Source organism: Caretta caretta, chromosome 9 (assembly GCF_965140235.1).
Source record: "Caretta caretta isolate rCarCar2 chromosome 9, rCarCar1.hap1, whole genome shotgun sequence".
Lineage (NCBI taxonomy): Eukaryota > Metazoa > Chordata > Testudines > Cheloniidae > Caretta > Caretta caretta.
Window position 1 is genome coordinate 90735618 of NC_134214.1, and position 26427 is coordinate 90762044.

Consider the following 26427-nt stretch of genomic DNA (forward strand, 5'->3'; position numbering starts at 1 on the left):
ATTTGCAATTTGTATTGTATAGTCATCTTATTTATTGCATGAAGATTATTTCTTGCATCATAGGTAAATGAATTCAATTTATTGATTTTTATGGGCCCAAGCTCCTTCCACACAGGCTCACAGATCTATTTTGGGGCCCAATTCTCCTCTGACTTAGGGCTTGTCTTTATGTACGGCATTACAGTGAGAGAGGTGGTAGCTGTGTTGATGGGTGCAGCTCTGCATGGGGGATTAGGTTGGTAGAACTATGTCATTCAGGGATGCGGATTTTTCACACTCCTGACAATATAGGTCTGTAGTGTAGACCTGGCCTTAAACTGCTGCAAACTGGGGACAGATCCACAGGCAAGTTGGAGGAAGTAGCTTCCCTCAGCTAACCCAAAGGAGCTTCCAGCAGGTGACCAAATATTGTCCATGGTCTGGCAGAGACTTGCTTACAGCCTTGTCAGCAATCGGTGGATTCCACATTTACATAAGGGCACTCGGCGAGATGGCAATCTTCACAGTAACAACTTCATAATATCAATCAGAATCATAAGTTGTGCAGACAAATCCCCCGTCTGTCTCACTCAGTGGAGCTGGTGTAAGTCAGAAGAACAGAACCAGGCCTGGTGTCTGAGAGCGGCATGAGGTGCTTTGCAAGAAGTGTAAAATGACATAAAAGCTGACAGCTCCCTATTGACTGAAGTGGCTTGTGTGTGTGGCTTATTACAGTAAGTGTAGTGCATTCAGAAGACATATGCACGATGCATGTTTTTCTAAATAAATGGGATGGCATGGGGGGGCTGCCATGGCATCTTTTTAGGGTGGCACATGCGGGATAAGAAGAGAGTCCCGAGAATTAAATGGTTAGTGGCTATTTAAAAAAAAAAATAGCTGCAGTTAATCTTCAGCAAATGCAAAACACGTAAATAGATTATGCAAAAATGCTAATTTTTGTTATTAAATCCCACTTTAGGGAGAAAAAAGCCCTTAATACTCTGGCTAAAGAGTCTAGTCACACTAGATTAGCACTGTTGTACATTAATAATAAAAATAGCTGGCCTGATTAGTGTCACTTCAAGTTTTCTGAATGAGAGATATAGCTCTTGGAATTAAACAGCTTGAATGCCGGCTAAGGATTCCCAATGAATAATTTTGTATTAAAAAGTTAAGACCTTCACTTCTTTTCTAAAGGAAAATCTATCATTGGTTTAGGAATCACATACCATTCACTTAGTAGTATGAAAAGGAAGGAACTTCGCAGACCATAAAGTGAAATAAAAGAACATCTAAAATTGATTTTCATATAAGTAGATTACTGATGTTTTCCTCCTGAACAGGAAAAAGCTATCTCTAATCTCCATTACTGTTCTGAGCCACAGCTACCATTTTGATCCAGCTATACAGGATATGATTAAACATAATGGGCCAATTTTTATCCAGACACACACTTCACTGGGAGTTGCATCCATGTATTAGTGGGCAGAATTTGACCCAGGAAGGCCTAAAATAGTTAAAGCAGGGGTGTAGGAGCTGAGACTCCTTGGCTCCATTTCTATCTGCCACTGATTTACAGTGTGACCTTGGGTAAATCACATAACCCCTCTGTGCTAGTGCATCCACCTGAAAAATAGAACATAGTAATACCCTACTTTACAGGAATTAGTTGTGAGGCTTTGTGAATTGCTCCAAGATCCTCTCCTCAACGCAGCAGACCACTATAAGTAAACCATTCTTTTGCTCAAGTCTTTGTACTGTTTTGTTAGCTTCAGGTGCAATTCAATGTGTTGGTGATTTTTTTCTTTCTTATTCATCTGGGACCCAAGTATCTGAGAGACTGCTTCTTACATGTCCTGGCAGTTAAGATCTTGTTGTCTTCTGGGGTCGAATACTCCATAACTGCAAACTTTCTCAGATGAGGTCCCTTGCCTTGGACATCCATCACAGTTCAAGTCTGGCAAGCTTCAGAGTACAGCATAAGATCTTGTTTTCACTTGGCTTAACTTCTGTCTGATTTTTCTCTCCAATTTGATTTTATTCATGACAAAATGTATTGTAGTTTTTAGTTGCACTCACTATAAGTGGTGGTATGTCATTGTGTTAAATTCTGTACTGTAAATAGCTGCTTCCCAGCTGCACTGTTACATGCTCTATACATCTTTAATAATAATGCTGGCACAACAAACGGATCCATCTAATTGAAAAATTCAAAGGTGTAATGGGCTAATTGTATAAGGATCAAGGCTGCAGAGTTGTCACAGTAAATTCTGAGGAAAGTTAATGGCAAAAATGACCAAAAATATTGAATACGTTAGTAAATATATTGTCCCTCCAGATTAATTGTAGAAAATAAAAATCCATCCATCTCTTTAAAACTTGACCTGAACCTGTGGTGGTTTTTGTTGTTTTGTTTTTGTGGGGAGGGGGAGGGTGAAAGAAAATAAGTTACCATTAGACAGTTATTCAGGGCTTTCTTCAGTGAGCTCTGAACTCAAATCCAGGCATAACTGGAGATGTTATACCAGTGGGCCCTACGGCCTTGTTGATCTGTAGATTGCCACCCCATTCAAGATGATGCCGTGTGCACTATCTCACATCTGGTAGCAGCATAAAGAAGAAAATGAATCCATGAATGATGCCTAACTTCTGGATTCAGTAAGATCTGGAAGATGGTTCTTATGCAACAAGCTGAAATTTGGGAATGAAGTACCAGGTGGAGAGGGAAGAGTAAGAAATATCTGTTTGCCATTTAATAGTCTAGATACAGAAGACTTACAAACGGTTAAGACAGAAAACAGCATTGATTAAAATATATTACTGCTTTGTTTGAATTTCGCATCAGCAGCATCCTTTGATTTTAAAGCTGTTTGGCCATATCTTACCCTGTTTTTTTCCTTACATGTTACTCCTTGCTATACACTCTCTCTCTGCTAGGTGTCCTTTGGTTCTTGTTCCCACTGCTGCAATACATTGTCTGTAATTTCATGAAACTTTCACAACAGAGTGGTTACTTTTGTCCTTTTTGCCGATCTCAAGTGTCTCGTGCTTTCAGCAGAAATACTGAAATGAGTCAATTACTCACTATTGCTGAACCTGCCAAAACAATTAAGTCCTGGTAATGGCATATGAAATCTGTTCTTTTGAGATTTAGAGCCCTGTTCCTGGAGCAAAGAGGAATGGGTAGCCTGAGGCATAGACTAAAGTAGTCAGCAGCCTAAGGCCATATGTCTGAGGAGATTCCACCATGGAATTTGGATTGTTAAGGTCACTCACCAAAAAGCCGATCCCAAACCGCTCTGCTCTCGCTGCAGAAATTCCACTCACTTGGTCCTCACGCATTGCTGAGCACACAGCTGGGCATCATTGTGACACCTTTTGGGAGGAGAAAATGATGCAGACAAGAACTGTGTGGGATGCCAAAGCCCTTTTAGGGTATAGTGCAAACAAGAGCAGACCTTCAAAATGATCTGGATGCCTCTTGATCAAACCTCGGAACTTCTGGATGCTTATCTGAATCTAACTTTCTATGTCTTTGAGCTTTGCTCATCACCTGTGATAATGAAATTACCTTTGTAAACTCTAATTTTTAAATAATGTAAGATTTCATTTGCAAGGGCAGTGGGAAGCCCTAGGACTTAATCTGCTCAAAGCTATAAGATTCTTTCTACACTTGTTTCAGCTCACTTTTTCTGTTCATTTCTGTTTTTGTGGATTCTCCTCCTTTGAGTTTGGCATCAGGTTTTTGTGTTTTGGTTTTGATTTGTTTTTGTTCAAACCAATATGATGAAGGGAAAGCTCTCTGCACAATCGGTAATGAGACTAACCATGTCAGGAATTCTCATAAAGTAGTTAGCAACACCAAAACACTCCTGTCTAGAGACACTATTACATAAAGTTAGCTGGTTCCTTGAGTTCCTCCAGAGGCTCAATCTATCCCCATTCACCTCCCCATTTAAACTCCTTCTCTCTCCTCCACCTACCCACAATGAAAAAAACTTTGTGTCTGATATTTTGACCTCAGACTTCTTTGATCGCTAGCGTTCATTATTTCTTCCTGTCTACTTAGGGCCTGGGATTTCAGTGGGAGTTATGGGTATTTAGCACCTCTCAGAATCAGGTGCTTGGAGAGGTGTGCAAGCCCCAGTTTGGGCTCTGCCTCCTATGTGCATTTTGCTGTGAGACAGGTGACATATGAAAAGTGCCAGGTGCAACTGAATGTCTTTAGGGCCTGCTGTTTTGTGATTACTGCATTTCCATTGCTGACTTATGCTTTGTAATCACTAAATCTTGTTCAGCTGTTACCATCACATCCTCAAAATGTCAAGTGTCATGGATAGCTATTTTTAAAAAAAAAATACATGAAAAGTATAGAATCAGTGGCTTTCGGGTCCTGACAAAAGCCTACTCTTAACTAGAGTGAGTGCTGCTGTGCTATATAAAAAAACAGCACAGATTCACCACTAGTCTTAGTGTATCTACTTATTTTTCTGATAACTTCTGTATAATTCAAGCTAACTGTACTGAAACTTCATAAATAAAAGGCTTCCAAGTTGTAAATGTTAATGAGCAGATGCACAGATTTAGGGATCTTCCCTCCTGCACAAATACCCACAAGACTCTGCCTGGTGGGTGAAAATGACCTCTGAGGATCCCCTTGAAGAATGTTCATCAAATCATTCTGCTTGGTGGGTGGAGTTTGCTTCGTGCAGAAAAGATAGGGCTGCACTCCCAAATCTTGCAGATCCTGGGGATGAGCCGCAGGCCAGAGTCGTGCATAAAGAAGTCCATCGCCTGTTGATCTGCCACTGTGGCCATCTGTTGCTCCATTGAAGCATGGATTCCTCCATCTGTTACTGCTCCTTGGATCTTTAATTGCAGGTTCCCCTGTGCAGAGGCAGCATCTGAATCTTCGCTGGACTTTCTGTGGTCCTTTAGAATAAACAGACGGTCATCTCAACATATCCCTGCTCCTCCCCCACTTGCATTCATCCTCTGGCCTCTCCCCAACTGTAGATATCCAAATATGTGAATGATACTCCACAAGGCCCATTGGGTGGGGGAGGAGAAGGAAAGAGGGGGAATTGATGTTGCCACAGAGGTAGCAGAGTCCCTACCTCCATTTGGAACAGAGGGCCTGTGTTGAGAAGACCCTCTGTGACCTTTACATAATGCACCTAGTCTGGCCCCAAATATGGAAGTCCTTTTCTCTAAGCCTATATACCATACAGTATTTGGAAGAAAACTTTGATAGGCGTTCACTTCCTATCTATCCTACACCTCTTCTTTTCTTGAGCAGAGATGACCTCTGAGTTAAAGATTGCTTGGAGCGTATTACAATGAGAAAAAAAATCACAAATATGACTGATGAATAAGGCAGCCTTCACTGTTCAGCACCTTCAGGCCTTCTCCTGTCCAACTTAGTTCCTTTGCTGTGCCGAAGATAAATCTCTGAAGCATAAACTCTTCAAAGACTAGTTTTGTGGATACTAGCTTTACAAATATTTACTGGTGCAATACTCCGCCACTTAAAATAGATCCCGTTGGGTACTTTATTTTTGTTGTCATTAGTGATGATAGATTAGATGCAACATGAAGAGCTGGCTTGAAAAGCGATCCAGACACTCATCTTTAATACACTATTAAAGTGTTTATAGTGTGAAATCCACTGTGTTTGAATTCAAGCATGGAGAAATACCAATTTGTAGTGCTATTTCCAGGGCTCTGAAATAGCCACACCTCTGTATCAGGTTACTAAACTATTCCTAAGGAATCTTGTGAGAATGGTTCAGTATTGTATGTGTAAGTATTAAAATAATCCCCATTCCTTCCATCAGTTATGCTTCTGTGGGCATTTATGTGGACATTTTTATTTCACATTTAAAGACTTCCCACCCACCCCTTTGTAAAGAAGGCATTATCTATAATTAAGGAGCAAGAGAGTGAAAAATACATAGCGAAAATGTCTCAGGTGAGTTATTTGTACGTACTTGCATCTCATTTACCCACTTTGTTTCCAGTCCTCCACTCAGTGCCTCTGATCCAGTGTTGGTCTAGTGAGTGAGAATATATGAGTTAGCACATAAGTTCTCAACAGGTCCAATGGGCTCACAGTGTGCCTCTAGAGGTAGTTTGGCGAGACGGGTTCTATTCCTGCCTCTCTCACTGACTAGTACCCTGATCCAGCAAAGCACTTAGGCACATCCTGAAAGTTGCACCTGTATTTATGTGTTTTGCTGGACCATAGCTTTGTCATATAATACTGGATGTGTGACGTAACTTCTCTGTTTCTAGACAGCAGAGTCCAAGGCTGGCCAAGGGGCAGTCCCTTTTTAACACAGCTTACCCTGTGCCAGGGCTTCCTTCTGGCAGAATGAGCTAGAGTACCCCCAGAGACTGCCTCTGTCTCCTTTCTCACAAGGAGTGCCCTGGCTGTATAAAAGCTGCAATAGTTACTTAAATATTTCTCTTTACTCTGGCAAACATGAGCCAACCTCTAGAACTTCTCTTGGAACATGTACTCTGAGGACTGCTACTCCCTGTTATAAAGACTGTAACTGATCATTATGACCTTGACTTCTGCCTGTGTGAGTGGGCATAGATTTTTTTGTGATCGGGCATTGCAAGTCATTCCTGTTAAGTTACCAATTCAAGACCCAGTAAAGCAAATGGGAGATTTCTTAGCATTTGGTCCTTCCTTTGTCCTTTGAATATGCAAGAAAAATCAACATTGTGTATGGTGTATGTGAATGCTTCTTTAGAGGTAAAGCCTCAATGGTTTCCATTGTGCTGTTCCAGAGGCATTGTATTTCGGATTATTTGCTTAACCTTCCGATGTTTTAGATTTCCCAGTTCAAGAGTAGATGAAAATGTATTTATTGGATACAAAAGAAAGCTAATTGTATGAATAATTGTTAGCCTGACATGCCTTTGTTTGTTCTGTAGCAGTAATTAATTATAATGAGAAAATATTCTATTAGCTGCTTCTTTGCGAGCTTAGCCCAGTGCCCCATGTAGCAAGTTTGAACAAGCTTTAGTGAATGGTCCAGCACCACAGGGTACATAGCTACATAACACATCCAAGACTAACCTCAGGACATCTACTCTTGTTGTCAGCTGGGGTTCGGAGTGTCTCTGAGATATTTTTGGTTTCTGGGAATCCGTAATGGACAATTTAACCCAACCTGCAAATCTTTGTGAGCTGAGTGCCCTCTTAACCAGTTGCCCAGGGTCAGTGGGTAAGTTTAGATGCCTGCTAGTGTACATGCGCACACACTCTCTCGTCTCTCCTCTGCCCCACTCCCACCTTGCAGTTCCAAGCACTTAGGTACCTTTGATCTTTCCCATTCTATCAGGGCTTTGTATGAAATGAGTGTGCTTCATAAAGCATCAGAGTGAATACAAGAAAATCAATAAGCAATCTGTGTGATAATTAATTAGGGTGCCAGAAAGAATTACTATTTCTTCCCCTCCTGGTTTGGGTCAGAGTCGCATTTGATTTGGGAAGATGTCCATTTTTCAATTCTAGCTTGTCCAGTGGTTTTGTTGATATACATCAGAATGGAAGACCGGCACATAGGCAGGTTTGTCTAACATGATTTCCTATCATGGGAAGTTGACAATGTCAGGCTCAGTGCCCTGAAGAAGTCTTTGCCAAGGGAGCACGTTGCATCTGGTATGGCCCGGAAGAAAGATGATCTCTAACAATGTTCATACGAGGCAATAACCCAAATAACATAGCCTACAGAGCTATATCACAGCTTTGTGTGTTTTGTGATTGGTTAGTTTTCTTTGTTTTGCGTACACCGGATTATGGGGAGGCATGTAACCTATGGCTTCGCCAAGAGCTGTGCAGGGACTGTGACTGTCAAAAACAAAACCCCCTATTTGGTTCCCCCCTGTCAAGTAGCAGTACCTTCCTTTCTTGATCTCCAAGATAAATATTGAGAAAATTACCTTGCTGAGTGACATTTTAATTTTTCTACTGTTTGAATCATTCCACTAGCTTCCTCCTGTTTTCAATGCACTCAGTGTAGGTGTATATTCTTTTTGGCTGTGCATTGTCTTGTGTCCTTACCTATGGTACATAACCAGTCACCTGGGGTGAAAGCTTAGCTACACTGAAGTCAATGGGAATTCCCCCCTCACTTCAGTGGGGCCAGGATTTCACCTGGAAGTTGTATCCTGTTCAGCCTACCACATGGTTTAATTAATATTCATCCACAGTGATCTCAAAATACCTTTACAAAAAATCAGCCCATGCTCACCTCAGCTTCCACCCCATGTAACATCATGATTCTCAGAAATCAATTCCATGCTTCATTTATCCTCTCTTGGGGAGGAAGCCTGGAGGCCATATGACAACTAGCTTTCCAGAGCTTTCCTCCTTCAAATCTGTATTTCCACTGAAGGAAAAGCACCTGAGACCCTATTATTAATCTTCTTGCATAAATACTTGTCCTGCTATCCCATCTCCTTTCGTTACTCGCAGAAGACTTATTACACAGGCTAGCCTAGTGAACTCACTTCATAAGTACTGCAGGTAAGGAGAGGATGCCTGCTTAACTTTCTCAGTGAGTTGCAAGATCTCTCTTTCCCTCCAACAAACTGTCTGTCATATCAAAGAAACTAAATTCTCAAAACATCTCTACCAGTCCTCTAACGATAATAAATGATCACTCTTTCTATGTCATAGTAAACAAGACAAAAGTACTGTACTTCTTCCCACATAAGTATTTAATGAGGAGCACCTGTTGAGATAAAAAGACAACCTCTTTAGGATGACTGGGTGACAAACAAAAACTATTTTGCTGTCCTGAAGGCTTAAAGGAATATTAGGTACATCTTTGATGCTTTCATAAAAAAGAATTTTTATTGCAAAATGCCGTTCTTTTTATTGCTTTTTCCTCCACATATTTCAAAGATTTTTCAGCTGACTTTGTTCTTGTTGTTTTTAACTTTGGGGAAGGTGGAGTGTCTTTCACTTGATGTCTCTGATAGCATATTTTCCAGTACCACCTCCATGGCACATCAGCAGCTTTGAATTGCTTGTCCTTACTGAAAGTCTGATCCCCAAAGGTACTGAGTGCCTGCAACTAATCTTATGGATGCCCCACATTTCTAAGAATCAGGATGTAATTCTCAAGAAGAAGTCTGATCAGTTACAATAGAAAATTTTTGCTACGCTTTGAGAATTTCATGGTGTTAATGAAGAAATAAAGGCAACCCTGTGTAAAAGGTTTCAGAGTAGCAGCCGTGTTAGTCTGTATTCGCAAAAAGAAAAGGAGTACTTGTGGCACCTTAGAGACTAACCAATTTATTTCAGCATAAGCTTTCGTGAGCTACAGCTCACTTCATCGGATGCATTCAGTGGAAAATACAGTGGGGAGATTTATATACACAGAGAACATGAAACAATGGGTGTTACCAAACACACTGTAAGGAGAGTGATCACTTAAGATGAGCTAATATGAGCAGGAGAGCGGGGGTGGGGTGGGGGGGGAGGAGAGAGAAAACCTTTTGTAGTGATAATCAAGGTGGGCCATTTCCAGCAGTTGACAAGAACGTCTGAGGAACAGTGGGGGGTGGGGTGAAATAAACATGGGGAAATAGTTTTACTTTGTGTAATGACCCATCCACTCCCAGTCTTCTATTCAAGCCTAAGTTAATTGTATCCAGTTTGCAAATTAATTCCAATGCAGCAGTCTCTCCTGGAAGTCTGGTTTTGAAGTTCTTTTGTTGAAGAATTGTCACTTTTAGGTCTCTAATCGAGTGACCAGAGAGATTGAAGTGTTTTCTGACTGGTTTTTGAATGTTATAATTCTTGACATCTGATTTGTGTCCATTTATTCTTTTACGTAGAGACTGTCCAGTTTGACCAATGTACATGGCAGAGGGGCATTGCTGGCACATGACTGCATATATCACATTGGTGGATGTGCAGGTGAATGAGCCTCTGATAGTGTGGCTGATGTGATTAGGCTCTATGATGGTGTCCCCTGAATAGATATGTGGGCACAGCTGGCAACGGGCTTTGATTGCAAGGATAGGTTCCTGGGTTAGTGGTTCTGTTGTGTGGTTGCTGGTGAATATTTGCTTCAGGTTGGGGGGCTGTCTGTAAGCAAGGACTGGCCTGTCTCCCAAGATCTGTGAGAGTGATGGGTCATTCTTCTGGATAGGTTGTAGATCCTTGATGATGCGTTGGAGAGGTTTTAGTTGGGGGCTGAAGGTGATGGCTAGTGGCGTTCTGTTATTTTCTTTGTTGGGCCTGTCCTGTAGTAGGTGACTTCTGGGTACTCTTCTGACTCTGTCAGTCTGTTTCTTCAGCAGGTGGGTATTGTAGCTGGAAGAATGCTTGATAGAGATCTTGCAGGTGTTTGTCTCTGTCTGAGAGGTTGGAGCAAATGCGGTTGTATCGTAGAGCTTGGCTATAGACAATGGATCATGTGGTGTGGTGTGGATGAAAGCTGGAGGCATGTAGGTAGGAATAGTGGTCAGTAGGTTTCTGGTATAGGGTGGTGTTTATGTGACCATCGCTTATGAGCACCATAGTGTCCAGGAAGTGGATCTCTTGTGTGGACTGGTCCAGGCTGAGGTTGATGGTGGGATGGAAATTGTTGAAATCATGGTGGAATTCCTCAAGGGCTTCTTTTCCATGGGTCCAGATGATGAAGATGTCATCAATGTAGCGCAAGTAGAGTAGGGGCATTAGGGGACGAGAGCTGAGTAAGCGTTGTTCTAAATCAGCCATAAAAATGTTGACATACTGTGGGGCCATGCAGGTATCCATAGCAGTGCCACTGATTTGAAGGTATACATTGTCCCCAAATGTGAAATAGTTGTGGGTGAGGACAAAGTCACAAAGTTCAGCCACTAGGTTTGCCGTGACATTATCAGGGATACTGTTCCTGACGGCTTGTAGTCCATCTTTGTGTAGAATGTTGGTGTAGAGAGCTTCTACATCTATAGTGGCCAGGATGGTGTTTTCAGGAAGATCACCGATGGATTGTAGTTTCCTCAGGAAGTCAGTGGTGTCTCGAAGACAGCTGGGAGTGCTGGTAATGTAGGGCCTGAGGAGGGAGTCTACATAGCCAGACAATCCTGCTGTGAGGGTGCCAATGCCTGAGATGATGGGGCGTCCAGGATTTCCAGGTTTATGGATCTTGGGTAGCAGATAGAATACCCCAGGTCTGGGTTCCAGGGGTGTGTCTGTGCGGATTTGTTCTTGTGCTTTTTCAGGGAGTTTCTTGAGCAAATGCTGGAGTTTCTTTTGGTAACCCTCAGTGGGATCAGAGGGCAATGGCTTGTAGAAACTGGTGTTGGAGAGCTGCCTAGCAGCCTCTTGGTCATATTCCGACCTATTCATGATGACAACAGCACCTCCTTTGTCAGCCTTTTTGATTATGATGTCAGAGTTGTTTCTGAGGCTGTGGATGGCATTGTGTTCTGCACGGCTGAGGTTATGGGGCAAGTGATGCTGCTTTTCCACAATTTCAGCCCATGCACGTCAGCAGAAGCACTCTATGTAGAAGTCCAGTCTGTTGTTTCGACCCTCAGGAGGAGTCCACCCAGAATCCTTCTTTTTGTAGTGTTGGTAGGAAGGTCTCTGTAGATTAGTATGTTGTTCAGAGGTGTGTTGGAAATATTCCTTGAGTCGGAGACATCGAAAATAGGATTCTAGGTCACCACAGAACTGTATCATGTTCGTGGGGATGGAGGGGCAGAAGGAGAGGCCCCGAGATAGGACAGATTCTTCTGCTGGGCTAAGAATATGCTTGGATAGATTAACAATATTGCTGGGTGGGTTAAGGGAACCACTGTTTTGGCCCTTTGTGGCATGTAGCAGTTTAGATAGTTTAGTGTCCTTTTTCTTTTGTAGAGAAGCAAAGTGTGTGTTGTAAATGGTTTGTCTAGTTTTTGTAAAGTCCAGCCACGAGGAAGTTTGTGTGGAAGGTTGTTTTTTTATGAGAGTATCCAGTTTTGAGAGCTCATTCTTAATCTTTCCCTGTTTGCTGTAGAGGATGTTGATCAGGTGGTTCCGCAGTTTCTTTGAGAGCGTGTGGCACAAGCTGTCAGCATAGTCTGTGTGGTATGTAGATTGTAATGGATTTTTTACCTTCAGTCCTTTTGGTATTACTAAGCAGATAACATTACTGGCTTTCCTCATTTGTCTGTCTCCCTAGCCATTCATGTGGCTGCGATCATAATATAGTATCTGAGCATCTGAACACGTGCTTGGAAAGAATATTTTCATGAGTACAACTTGCATACTTAATCTAAGCTGTGGGGTGGAATGTGCATGAGAGAGGTCGATCTTTCATTCATGGAGTCAGCAAGCAAACCAGTTGTATTGAGTAAAGATTCTGAAAGCATCCTGAATGTAATCAATGTTTTATGATAACATCCGTGTCAACAACAGAACATTTTTCATTTTAAAATTTATTTTCTATGAGACTGGTTCAAATCTTACTTTCCTCAGGAGTCCTGTTGTGTTTAGTAGATTTGTCCTATTTGAAAACGTGTTGCATTGATATGTTTGTTATCCTTCAGAATGATTCTAACTGGGCTACCCCCACAACCAGAAAAGGGACCCAAACATTTCATAACCTCAAAAGCAGGTAAGGTTCAAGTTTGATTTGATTAGGATTGATGGCAGCAACTTTCTATTTAATCTGAACTGTTCTGTCCATCCCTCATTGACACTCCACATAAACATTTTAGAACATACAGTATCTCTTCAAACCAAGCTAAATTGCTGGACAATTTATAACAACCTGTTCTGCATTAGGTCAAAATTTGTGGAGGCTTTTGGGTGAATACATTCAATGATGTAAATGTAAGTTCATGTGTGTTCAGTTTCTCTTCAGTTTCTCTGTGAATCCCTTAAATACTTAGATTACAATACAACTACAGTGGCTGTTTATAAAGCACCTTTCATGACAAGCAACTCATCCAACACACGTTAGACAGGTTCAGCAGGTTTTTAAGTAAATTGCAGTTGGCAGAGGTTGGCTGGAAGGCACCAGGGTTCAAATGAAAGCAACTTTATTTTAGAAACAAATCAAGGAATTGCTCACTATTCTCAAATGAAGAAATAGAAAGCGAAAGACCAAGGGAAGGGTATAAAATGCAATGTGTGGTATAAAATACCACTGCATACAGTCTTAAGCAATTAGAAATTAAACAAATCTAGAAAACGCTGTAGCTGTTCTAAACAATGGTGGACTAATTACGGTGAGAAGGTGGGTGAGATAATATCTTTTATTGGACCAAGTTCTGTTGGTGAGAGAGAGACGCTTTTGAGCTACACAGCTCTTTCTCAAATCTGAAGTCAGCTGCCCATAATTCTGCATTAACAAGGGGATTTGAATTCTAGAGTGTTATAAATGACCAGAATGACTTCGCTCATATCAGTAAGGCCTTGTAAATGTACTAGTGTGTCTTCAAAGTCTGATCAGTGTTAAGAGGAATGGAGTCCTCTCTAGGCATTATATTTCCAGCAATACGCTAAAAATAGATATTGGGTAGTTCCTGTGGTTGAATAATAGAGATTTGGTTCTTCTACATTCGAATTACCTGTGTCATCACAAACATTTTTGTTAATGAATTTGGAGTGACCAGAACTTGATGAACTTAGGTTGTGATCCAAAATTCTTTGGTTGAATTGGAATTCCATGAACTTGGGCCCTGACCCAAAATTAATCAAAATTAATTGAAAAGATTGATTTCAATAGGCTTTGGCTCAGAATCAAAGAGGGTTAACTTCATAAAAAACCCCTAAAGAGGAGGCATTTTTTCCTCACTTGAGTAACTGACGAGTGTTGGTTGGGAATCTAGTATTTTAGCTGAGCTGATAGGCTCCAACTCACCGGAGTAGTATAAGAACATTGTACATGGCCATCCAAATTCTCATTATAAGGGACCTCAGGACTAGAGCTGTGTTCAATTTTTCAGGCAAAACATTTTTTTCATCAAAAAATACAGATTTAGTTTGACAAAAGCATTTTGTGGGACATAAATGGGAGTAGAAGAAAATGAGGGTTTTTTTTTTATTGGGACTGGTGATGGTTTGGTGCTTTAGAAGCTCAGCAAGCTTTTCTCAGCAGAGACTGTAAACTGAATACAAAATAAGGGGGTTGGTGGCAGTGTATACAAACTTTAATCTCTAGAGAGAACTCAGGATGCTTGTTAGTCATATTTGACTATAAGGTCCCAGTTATGACAATTTCATAACATTGAACCAGCAGCTAAGAAATGTACAGTTTCTTTATGTAAAGAACTGTAAATTTAATTGCATATGTATATTTTAATAATCAGGCCAAGTCACTCTGATTATTGAGCTGAGACAGAAGTTTTCATAGACTAGAGTTTAGATTGTGGCTTCAATTAGCAATATTTCCACTCTACTTCTTAGATTCTTACTATTCCTAGACAAATTATGGTGGCAATATTTTCTTTGCTGTAGGAGTTAAGAGTGTAGCAATATTTATTCAGTTTGATCATCGGCTGACCACTTCCTCAGATGACGTAAATTGGTGGTTAGCCTCCTATAAGCATGTCACAAAGTACAAGAAAAAGAAGCAATGTAAAAAGAAAATCTGTCTAAATTCTCCAGTGTGTGCTAGGTAGCATTGCTGAATCTGAATCTTGCTTTGTGGTAGTCTAATATCCATGAGCCAAAAAAGATAGGATAATTAAGAGATGTCTGAAATAGTTATTCTGAACGCAAACATTTCTGCATGCATGATAACACTGAATTTGTAGAACTCCTTCCATATTTTTTAGAGAATGCTATTGTGGGACAAGTTAGATTGGTCTACAATTTGACTACAGGAATCTCTGTTTGCAGGAAAATCATTAATTTTTCTTAAACGGTCTCTATTACAAATGTCAGGAACTAACCAAGTTTGCTTTGGGTTTTTTTTCTGGAAAAGGTTGGTCAGGATGAGGCTATTTAAGGACTACATGATTTTTTCCCCTCATTTAAAAAAAAATGTACCTTCAAGTTGGAACTATTTACGGATTGTCTAAAAATCATTTAAACGATGCACAGAAGCTATTTCCCTGAACAACTACTATTTGAAGAAAATCTGTTGTGTATTAGGGATATATAACTGTAAGCGGAGGAATAGTCCCGCTATTGTGGGGAACTTTCCTGGCTTCTGCACTACCTCGGTGAAGTGGGCTAGCGAAAGGATCTGAGTCCTCGCTCCCACTTTCTTTACCCAGTGGCCTCCCTGCCCTTGAGGACTCCCCTTCCACTCTCCTGTCTGGCAGAGTCCTCGTAATCCCAACAAGGCTGGGCCCAGGATTCCTGGGGGGCTCGACCCCCAACCCTGCTGTGGTCACCTAGGACAGGGGCTAGGGTGTCCCCACTCTGGGGTACTCTCTCTGCACTGGGCACTTCTCTGACTCATTGACCATTACATACAAGTTAAAACAAATGCAAGTTATTTAATCAACAATTAATTTGAAAAAGAATAAGGAAAGATGGGAAAGGTTAAAGGAAACACATCACCCCGCTCTGTGGCAGGGAACATCACAAACAGTGTCTCTGGAATGTCAGGGCAGTTCACAGTCTGCTCCTTGTAAGTCCCAGGCCTCCTTGTCCGGCCCTGGCTGTGCTGCAGGGATGCTGTGGGTTGGACACTTGCTTTGGTGGTGGCCACACGCTCTCAGGCTCTAAGTGGTAGGACCCTTCTTCCCAGTGTCGCCCCCGCCCTGTCGGGGTTACGATCCAAGCCTGGCCTGCAGAGCCTCTTGGCTGAGGCGTCTCCGTGTGCTGAGCCCACTGCCCAGGGTCCCCCTCGGTCTCCTCAGCTGCTCTCCGCACCCAGCTCCAGACTGCTCCAGCCCCAGCTCCACCACTCGGTCTCAGCACTGCTGCTGCTCTGCCTCCAGCTCCCTGGGCTGCTCCTTTGGCCCCTCTGGCTCTGGTTGCTGCCGCTCTGCTCCCAGGACAGGTCTGCTCTGCAGGCTGCTTCTGTGACTCTGCTCCCAGCACTGACCTGCTTCCTGGGCTGCTTTTCTGGCCCCTCTGGATCTGGTTGCTGCAGCTCTGCTCCCAGGGCAAGTCTGCTCTCTCTGGGCTGTGCCTCTGGCTTTGGGGCTGCAGCTCTGCTCCCAAGACTGGGTCTGCTCTCTGGGCTGCTTTTCTGGTCCCTCTGGATCTGGCACAGCTCTGCTCCCCAGCTTAGCTTGGGCCCCTGCTTTCTCCTTAGGTTGGCCACACTTTGTCTGACCCAGGCAAATCCAGTTCACACGGAGGACGGGACCTCCCTGGCCTCCTGACTCCCTGATTAGCCTGCTCGCCCTGTCATTCAGGCTGACCTGGAGCATTGGCCTCTCCCCATTGTTTTGCTATCAACTATCAGTCTCAGGGTCCTGGTTTCTCATAGACTCTTCCCCTTTTAGTACTGGGAGCTAGCCAACCAAAACACCCCCACTGAATGTTAGTGAGGGGGCAATAAACTGTAACACAGCTGTACAAATAACTGGTCCTTGAGCTTGCTGGAAGTTCCAAAAAATTGTATAGGTGAGAGGGCGGGAGGGGAAGAGTTTGCGGTAACCCCAAAGCAACATTTTCCAGAATTTTTGGTGAATGAAAAAAATTGGGGGGGGGGGGGGGGGGAGAAGGGAGAGAATTCATTTAGAGTTGATTTGGGGGCATTTTTAACCTTTTTTTAAAAAATAAAAGGAAATGAGATTTGGAAACAAAGAGTTAGATTCACAAAATGGAGACAGAAGAGGAGTTGGTAGTACTCCCCTTATCCTCTGTAACCCAGCGTTTCGGGCACTCACCTGGGATGTGGGAGACCCAGGCTGGAAATGAGGTCTCCCACATCCCAGATGAGTGCTCTAACCACTAGGTTACTGGCTATTCTGGGGTGGGTGTTTCTCAACCTCTCCTATTGAAGCTGTTTCACTTTGCATAAATACTGACATAATCACTGGGCTGGAGTACAAGCGAGGGAGAATGTCTTTACAGCCCAGTGGTTAGGGCTCTTACCTTGGAGGGACACGTGGGTTCCAGTCCCTGCTCCTATGAATATTATTATTAATATGTATATGAAGTGGAACAGCTTCAACAGAAGACATTGAGAGGCCCACCCCAGCCAATAAATTGGTGCTTAAGGCACTCACCTGGTATATGGGTTACCTGGGTTCAAGTCTTTGGTTCATATCAGAGACTTGAACCTGGGTCGTTGTCACCACCTCCTCTGTTTTCTAAATCTAGCCTGACATTTCTGAATTTGTTTTGCCCAAAACAATTTGCCATCCTCAATTGTTTCCAAACTGACTCAAACTCAAGAATGGTATCGGTTGAAAAAATGCAGATTCAAGTCAGCCAAAAAAAAACTGTTTTGGACATTTCCCCTCCTCCCCTTCCCCACCCCCCAGCTCTAATTTATACTTAAGCTGTTATTGTCATGATTCATGTTGATTGTAGTGCCCTTCCAGGACAAATTTGTTCAGGTCAAGACTTAGGGGGACCTTGTTTCACAGAGGTCTTCTCTGTGCATGGTAGTATAAATAACCTCATCTTTTATACCCTTTGCATCCAATCTCCTCTGTGCCGTGAGAGATGCTGCACAAGAAAGTAAATAAATTCAATGTATTAAAGTGTCCAGTTCAATAATCTAAGCAGTTATTTATAATATAGAGGGACAATTGCTTTCATATATTGCTTTCATTAATGGCCTTTGTCAGGTTGAAACTTTCCAGTTTGGCCATTAAACATTCTTGAGGTGAAAACTTTGTTTAGCTCTGAGTCGGTACTAGGTAAGAAGACAAGCCCTAAATGCTTTCTGCCCCCACTTTTTTCCTTTTAGATTGTGAACTTTTTAGATTGCCTGTCTTCCAGTCAAAGTAAGAATTAGTTGTTGTTGACAAATGTACTTGTAGGAAAACTGTGTTTCATCTATGCTTTTGTGAAGTAATTGAAAAAGAATTTCAGAGAATTCTCTTTCAAGATTTCTTTTGTCTCTGGAGAGTAATTGTGTACAGTGGTATCTTCTTGAAGCTGCATTTGCAATCATTTTAGGACTTGCAGCACAGTAAAGGTTTACTGCTGTCATGTTTCATTAATGTGTGTTTGTAGTGCATCTTTCATATCAAAACATCGCTATGTAACACCATCATGTGATAGAAACAGGTAGGTATTTTAAAGAATACTTCAAGACAAATGTGAATGACAAATCCCTTTCTCTTTGGTTTATAAAACTTTGTTATATAAAACTGCTATTACTGTAGTGTTTTGATATGCCAATTAGGGTGATATAGCAAAATGTCTTTGATATTTAAATACTGAATATTAGCCATACAAATTTACAGCTTAGGGTATAGGTATCATAGGTATTCATATGAATGTAACTTTGTGCCTGGGGAGAAAAGTGTTCCATTTTTTGTGTTCTCATGATTTTTGCATGGTATTGGGTTTTGCAGGTTGGGAATTTCAGTGGGACTTGGCCAACTCCTTAGGCTCTTATAAAAACAATTAGAATAGGGGAAAAAATCTAAAAATCCCACTATCTCCCTCCTCTTGCCCCCCGCCCCCATTTCATTGGAATATTATATGTCTGTGCTGACAAAATGCTTAATGAAAAACCCAGACATGTGCCAAAGCCAAATCCAAGCACCTTCAAATTTTGAGGCACATTTGGATTCAAATCCTCAAATATTCAACTTCTGTGTTGGTTCCCAAATCAGTTCAGACGTGGTCAAAGTCTCAGGAAGTCTACTGTTCTCAGGTAATTTTGGGCCAAGAGGCCTATTTGGGCCAACAAACTTGAGATCTCAGCACAGTTGAACCTAAACGCTAACCCTCAAACCCAAAAGGCTAACTCTAGTCCAGTTCAAGGTAGGATCATCACTCCTGTATCTACTAAAAATTACTTTAAAAAGTTAGGCACCAGATTATATAGCTGATGGGATGGAATTACTGGTTCTGATGCACATAACTAATCGTTAGCTTTCACCATCACAGCAGAATTCTGTCTTCACATCAGAAGTTCACTCTAGTCTCATGTAAAAGTTCCACAGACACCTCTGCGGAATGCAGATGGAATAGGCAAAGCAATTTATGCCTTGTCAAAAAGAATCAAGAGTGGGCATTTCTGAATTTCTTGGCTCTAACAATACGTGAAGACTTTTTGTCCAGATCTAGCTGAGATGGAGAAAATATTAAGATCCAGGCTCACAGGCTTTATGAAGCTGGTGAGGCTACACCTCTAACTGGATGCTCGTGAGACTTAAGGAGTGATTTGCTGGGAAGCTTGTTGCACATCAGAATGTGAATGTTCATAATTCATATTCTACCTGCCCCTTGTCATATCCTTTCCTCCTCCTCCTCGTTTTTTCCCCATGTTCAGCATTCTTGTATAATGCATATCTGCTTCTGGCTGCTCTCTTACTGGAACTGTGCTTGCTTTGGATTCAAATTGCATTACTTACAACATGCTATCTGGTCCATAATGGGTCCTGGAGGCAAGGCATAAAGGGCTCTCATCTCTGGAGTTTGCTCCAGCCCAAGGCTGGAAAACATTTAGAGTAAGATGGAAGCTTGTCTAGCTTGGTTGCAAGGACCCCTAGGGGCATGTACCTCTTTGCCAGTCTGTGTAATGGAGAGCATTTCCTGTACAGAAATCAAATTATGAACCATTAACCACCATGCAATTGTTAACTAGGATCACAAATGAAGCGGTTCAACTGCACTTCACTGTTTTAGTCTAGTAGTTTGATAAACTAGCCTATTAACTCTGACATTCTGACACTGTTAGATAAGGGAAAACTTTTTTTTACGGGAGCACATAATCCATTGTGATTTTTTTACCCTTATCTTTTTGTTTAAATTGAATTTGCCTTTATTAAAGATAAAGATTAAAGTTAAAATTTTAAAGAGAGCTAAGCGATTTAGCCACACAACTCTCATTGAAATTAGTTACAAAGTCAGCTTTGGAAACATTAGCTTAAGCTCCTTGGACAAGATGTGCGCTACGCTGTGTCCAATATTGTGGTTCTGTTATGCTCTGCCTTTTTAGGACTTGATTTTGTGCTCACTAAAGACAGTGGCAAAATGGTCACAATTTCACTTATTTTAAAATCTCTCCTCCCTTTCCTGTGTGTGTGTATAAAAAAGTAAAAGGGGTGGACCCTCCTTCCCCCTACTCTCAAGTGTTGAAAAAATGTTAAGTAAGAGTGGGATTTTTCTGCCCATGAATGAAACAAATGTTGTCATGAAGACTTCTGGGGAAAAATTTTAAAAAATCTCTATTTTTTCATTCTGTCCCTAACACCTGTGACAGTATTTCAGCCTATTTTATCTTCTGCAATCACTTAAATTTCACCCTCATGTTCCATGCCTCCAAGTCTTAACTTGTTCATCACTGATGAACACGATACAGATGTGGACTCGTGTGTACTGAATTTGTAGTAAAATTGTGTAATCCTCCATGTAACACTCCATACCTCAAAGCTGCGCCCTGGAACCCCCATATTCACCGCTTTCATATAATGATGATATGTTTTGTACAAAGTATGCCTTGTGAGGTATCATTTTAAATGTCTTGATCTGTTGAACATTAATATCCTGTTGGATTGTACATGAAGTTATGAAGTATTACAGTATTTGTTACTGAAATATGTTGTGAGGCTGGGAACACCCTCAACCAGCCTTTCAGGTACAACAAAGGAGTAGCCAGACAGCAGTTAATGGGTCATCAACACCCATCAAGGAAAGTATCCATTATTCCAGGAACTACAATGGAAACTTCTCAGAGAGAACACGTAGACAATGGAGACTGCCTGATCCTTATGTCTAAAGATCTTTCCAGCAAGCTAGAAGAAACTATAAAAGAGGAGAAGTGACATCATCACGTGACCTCACAACTCAACACCTGGAAACACATCTGGAGGACAAAGACATTGAACTGGGGGAGGTTGGTCCCAGGCCGGGAAAGAGTTCCAGCCTGTGTATTGAGGATCTGTGACCTGTTTGTACCATTTATCAGGGTGAGACATTGCTTGATTCAAATCCTGTTTAGTCTGTAGAACTCAGACTGCGAATTTATTTTTGTTTCTTAAGTAACCAACTCTGATCTCTACACCTGCTACTTATAATCACTTAAAATCTTTCTTTCTGTAATTAATAAATCTGTTTTGTATTTGACCTAAAACCAAATGTTTTGGTGAAGTGCTTGGGAAATCTCAACTCGGTTTACAAAGGCTAGCGTGTATCCTCTCCACATCAAGGGAGGGGTGGACTGGGTAATGAATTTACATTGGCCAGGATTCTCACCAGTGCAAGATGGTACAGTTCTGGGTTATAAGACTGAGGAACTGTGGGGAATTGATTGGAGTCTCTCTACTGTTGGTTCATGAGTGGCTGGGCAAAGCATTCATGCAACTCAGTTGGGTGTGTGCCTGCCTGTGGATGTCTGTGTAAGTACTGTGCCTGCCAGAGGTTTGTGGCTTAACACAGCATCACAGAATGAAAAGGACACCCCAGGTTGGTGGGACAGAGGGCTCAGTGATCCCACAGGCTGCACCCCATGAACCCTGTCACAATGGGTTTTTAATGAATTAGACCAACACTCTCCAAAAATGTTGCTCTGAGGTAAAATTTAAAAATATGTATTTTGTACCCACACAGTGATAAATGACCTTTCTGTGATTTGAAAACCTGAAAGACCAAATGACTTCTGTAAACCAACTGACCAAGTTTTTTTTTATACAATTCTACAAAACATAACATCTTGGTGTTACTAGACTAGCATGGCTTTGTTCAAGGCTGTGCAATCATAAAGTAACTCCAGGGACCTGACACAATTACTGCTGGAAAACAATGGAACTGGATGAACAAGGGTGTTTTGAAAAGGAACTCATACAAAATATAAAATCCCAGTTCTACACTTCTTTGAACATTAACAACAATGGACGTTGCTTGTAATTGGAAAGAAAGCGTGACCTATTAATATACAGATAAAAATGTTTAAATGGCAGTGAAATGTACATATTGACGATCAGTTAAAACAAAATGAAGCATGTCGCTGAATTTATGTGTAAATAAACTAAATGAATAAAATTCACCAGTCTATACAAACTCCATGTGCTATCTTAGTAATGCTATAATTAAGCCAAAGCATCATGTCAAACTGGCCTTTTCCATCTGTTCTGTGATCTGTTCAGGGACCAACTGAAAAAAAAGACAGCTGACCTCAAAAGAAGATGCATTCTAACAGAGCTTTGGTTAGAATATTTCACCTTCGTGCATAAATGGATATGAATCGTTTTCCATTTAATTGGGTAAATCAGACCATTGGGTTTTCATCAGGCATATTTTAAAACCAGTATTTTGTTTCTTGAAATGCTCCTCGATATTAGAGAAGCAGTAAATTTGATGGTAGATTATTTTTATGAACCATTTTATTTCCAGCTATGTAAACTACGAAGATAATGGCCGCAGTTTAACATAGCAGCAGGCTATGTTTTTCTTTCTTTTGACAGATCTCACCGAAATAAGCCTGTCAGTAGTAAAGTCTCAAATGTTTGGTATAAATAATTGACATGTAAGATAGAAGAAATTCAGCCTGTATTTATGATACTAATTGATTTAAGTTATTTTACATTCCTTGTGAATTTTTCACTGTCAGTCTTGCCATTATCCTGATGATGTTTCCAATAACACTCAGAAAAGTCATTCTAAAGGCAGGGGGTCTTTGAGCACAGATGAGCAGGTGTAAAGCTTACTTTCCTCAGAGACTATCAAATTGGCTAAAGGAAACCCCATGGAATGTTACTGCTGAAAAAAACCAGGGTTTGTCCATCTGTTTGTATCCATTACCTTGCGAAAGTCTGTTTAATGCTGGGTCCCATGAGTGTATTCATACAGTACAGGCATATTTTTTTTTGTCACAATGTGGGTAATGTGAAAAATGTTAACACTTGGAATCAGTGTAATCTTTAGAAGGTCATTATCTTTGAAACAGAAGGATAACAGGCCCCCTTTGCCAATAAGCGTGATTGCTGCTGCAGTCAGTCTTTCGTACTGAGCTATTTTTAAACATGGAATTTCTGCACTTTTAGATTGGGAGAAAAATAGGTCTGTCTAGATCCAGAAGGAAGGAAGAGGCAGCTATGAAACCTAGAAACTAATCTTGTTTTAAAATTGGAGGCAAACATCCCTGAGCTTTGGGATCATTCAAATCCATATCTGAACTTTGCCTCTGGCAGTTCTGCTGGATCTTATGCTGGTGTAAATGAGGGGAGCTCCACTGAAGCCAGTTGCCCACTATACATTAAATGGGCTGGATCCAAATACCTCAGAAGTTTGGAGTGGAATCGGAACTTAATGGCTGGGTCCCATTTCCTCTCGCATATAAGATGGGAATGCCTGAGGTTCACTAATGTCTGCTTCCTGCAGTCATTGAAAATCTGATTCTATTAGAAATGCCTGATGTGATTCCTACCACACAATCCCTGTGGGTCTAGAATAAGACAGGAAAAAGGTCTTAGGCAATATACCCAGAATAAATTTAGTTGATGATTCCATTTGGTGAGTAGGATAAACTTCTAAAAATATGACCGTTAACCTTAGTTAATCATGTATTGCAATTCCCAGTAGGTGAGTACTGCCTCTGTGCTGAGGAAAAAGCCTCTTCATGTCTTTGGGCCTGATTCAGAAAAATACTTTTGCATGTACCTACCTTCAGAACACATTCTTAAGTACTTTGCAGAATCAGGGACTTTACCCGGAACTTGGTGTGTGTTCCATTTTTTCTGGAGAGTCCACATCTTTCCTTGTTGCTGTTTAGTTCCCATTTTAGTATTTCCATTTTCATTCTGTAATAAGATCCCCTGTAGCTCCCACTTCTGCAAACTTTCTGCTTGCTTTCTTCAGGTTATCATAGTGAAGAGACTATGCTTTTCATCAGCTTTTTTCTGGACTTTCTCCAGAATTGGACATCTTTGACATCCGCTACATACTGAATATAGACTGGAGGGGAGGGTCTCATCATACCCTAAAACAATAGTATAACTTTCTATGTCTTGTTTCAGAGTAACAGCCGTGTTAGTCTGTATTCGCAAAAAGAAGAGGAGTACTTGTGGCACCTTAGAGACTAACCAATTTATTTGAGCATGAGCTTTCGTGCGCTACAGCTCACTTCATCGGAATGCATCCGATGAAGTGAGCTGTAGCTCACGAAAGCTTATCCTCAAATAAATTGCTGCTTGAAAATTGAGCCTTGATGTCCCAATCAGTGTTCAGGCATTGGAATTGTCTGTGACTCGTAAATGCCTCCACGTGTGTAGAATCCTCTCAATGCACTTAGTGGTTCCTCAGTGAACCATAACGCACAGAGGAAATTACTATTATCCCTGTTTTATGGGGTGGGGAACACAGAGAGGATAAGTGGCTTGTCAGCAGTCACACAGGATGTCTGTGGCAGGGTGGGTGAATGTACTCAGATCTCCTGTGCCCTAGGCTAGTACCCTAACCACCTGACTATTCTTCCTCTTGAGATGAGTCTGCTCAGTTGTAGAAATCTGTGCGCCAAACTTACTTTGATCATATTGTTTGATACTGTTTAAAATAAATCAATGAACTTATCAGAATTTCTGGAAACACTTTTATGTTGCAAGTGGTGAATAGGAAATGGAAAAAACCCAGCATCTCAGATAGTTCCCTTCCTAGATCACCTGAGCCACCTTATAATCAAGCCACATCTTTTGACTGTTCCCTAGGATCCTCCACTTTCTTACCCTGGCTCATTATGGGCTAGTACATATACAGCATCCTAGACAGAGGCTCCTCAAATGCTTGCATTAAAAAAGTCATTGTTGGAGTTAGATACTAGAGAAAATGCCGTTCCTTTCTAGGTCCTGTGTGCTGTTTCCCTGACAGCAATACAAACTCAGCTCTAATAGTAATAAAGCTGCTACAAAATAAGAAAAGAAAACAAGAAAAGCAGCCACTACCAGAGAAGAGGGAGCTGGAGCTTTTCTGTAGGTTACAGCGGCGACTTCACTTCCTGGGGGACCTACTTAGATCTAGGGCCAGAAAGAGAAAAGTGGTGTAAGGATCAAGAACAGTAAGTCCTGAGTCATGCTGTGTGGGGGCAAGTGGAAAGCAGAAGTAGTAGTAGGAGAATACATCCTTTATCTCTCTTTCTAGTTGTCAATAACTATGTAATAAATACTAACACGAAAGACCAAATTTCCTGCATTACACCAGTCTAAACTTGGAGTAACCCACCGAAGTCAGTGGAGTTATTCCAGAGTATATCCATGTAATGAGGGGAGAATTGGGCCCTATATTGTTACTTATTTGAGGTACAGTAACACCAGAGGGTCCCCACTGAGATCAGGCCCCATTGTGCTAGATACTGTGGAGACAGGCCCTGTCCTGAATTGCTGGCAGTCTAGACAAGGCGGGGCGGGGAATGACTTGCCCAAGGCTACAGAGTAGGTCAGGGACCGAACTATGCATAGAATCTCATTCCCAGTCCAGAGCCCTGTGCCTCTCTCAAAGCTGCTTGTTGTGATAATCCTGCTCTTGCTTGTCTGAATCCTGGATTTTTCATACCACTAACTTGAGGCATCAAGTTATGAAAAACTTCAGCTATTTGTGTAGATGTTCCTGCTGCTCTGGCTCCCACAGGGCTCAAGCTATTTGAGGAAAAGTGAGGCCCACTTATCAGTGCAGTGTTTGGACTTCGTGTCTCTTCCCCATCCTCTGATGCATTCATTACACATCTGTCCTCACTTATGACAAAAGGTGTCACATTCCTAGAGAGTGTGACTCTGTTGCCACCTTTCTAAGTGTTACGTTTCCTTTCAGCAGCTCCTGCCCTTACCAAAATGGAATGTTCAGCCAGCTCAGTGCAGCCACTTTCTGTATTTCCCAAGGCTTGCTCTCCGCTGACCATGAACAAGTACTGTGAGGTGAACTTTGGCAAACTCTCCCGCTCTAAGCAGCTTTCCTCCTCTTCCCCCATTCCCGCCAATGAGAGACGGACAGGCTTTGTGCTTGATTTCCAGAATAATGCCAACCGCAGTACAGTTAGCTGTTCTCTCTCTCCTTCTGCTCCTGTGATATTGCAGTGCAATGGAAACCAGGGCCCATGAATCCAATGTGCCTAGATAATCAGGAGACAGGATTTTCAAAGGGGCCAAAGAGTTGGGCCTAGGGGAACTGGGTGCCTTTCTGAAACTTCCAACCAGTGTTTCTAAAGTAGTGCATGTGGGGATATCACAAGTGTTTGTACAGCTCCTAACACAATGGGGACCTGGTCCATGACTAGGGCTCTTAGGTGCTATGTTAACACAAATAATGCATAGTAATCACTTGACTACCATTCTCTTCCATGGCACTAGTCTGGTTAAAACCCTACATGTAACTGTGGAAGTGAAGAGGAAAGGGGAGTGGTAGGAAGCTCAGAGCCCCCTTTA

At 41.7% G+C, this 26427-nt stretch overlaps 1 protein-coding gene across 12 annotated transcripts in view; it reads left to right on the forward strand.

Moving 5' to 3' along the window:
• The window catches only part of IL1RAPL2 (interleukin 1 receptor accessory protein like 2), a 551213-nt gene that overhangs the window by 233328 nt on the left and 291458 nt on the right, over positions 1-26427 (forward strand). Inside the window, exon 1 of one of the 12 annotated variants that reach the window (XM_048865388.2) lies at positions 20348-20988. The exons of the other annotated variants lie outside the window; for them this stretch is intronic. The gene's annotated coding sequence lies outside the window, so the exon portion shown is untranslated. Of the gene's footprint in view, positions 1-20347; positions 20989-26427 lie in introns of those variants that run through there. 12 annotated transcript variants of the gene reach the window in all.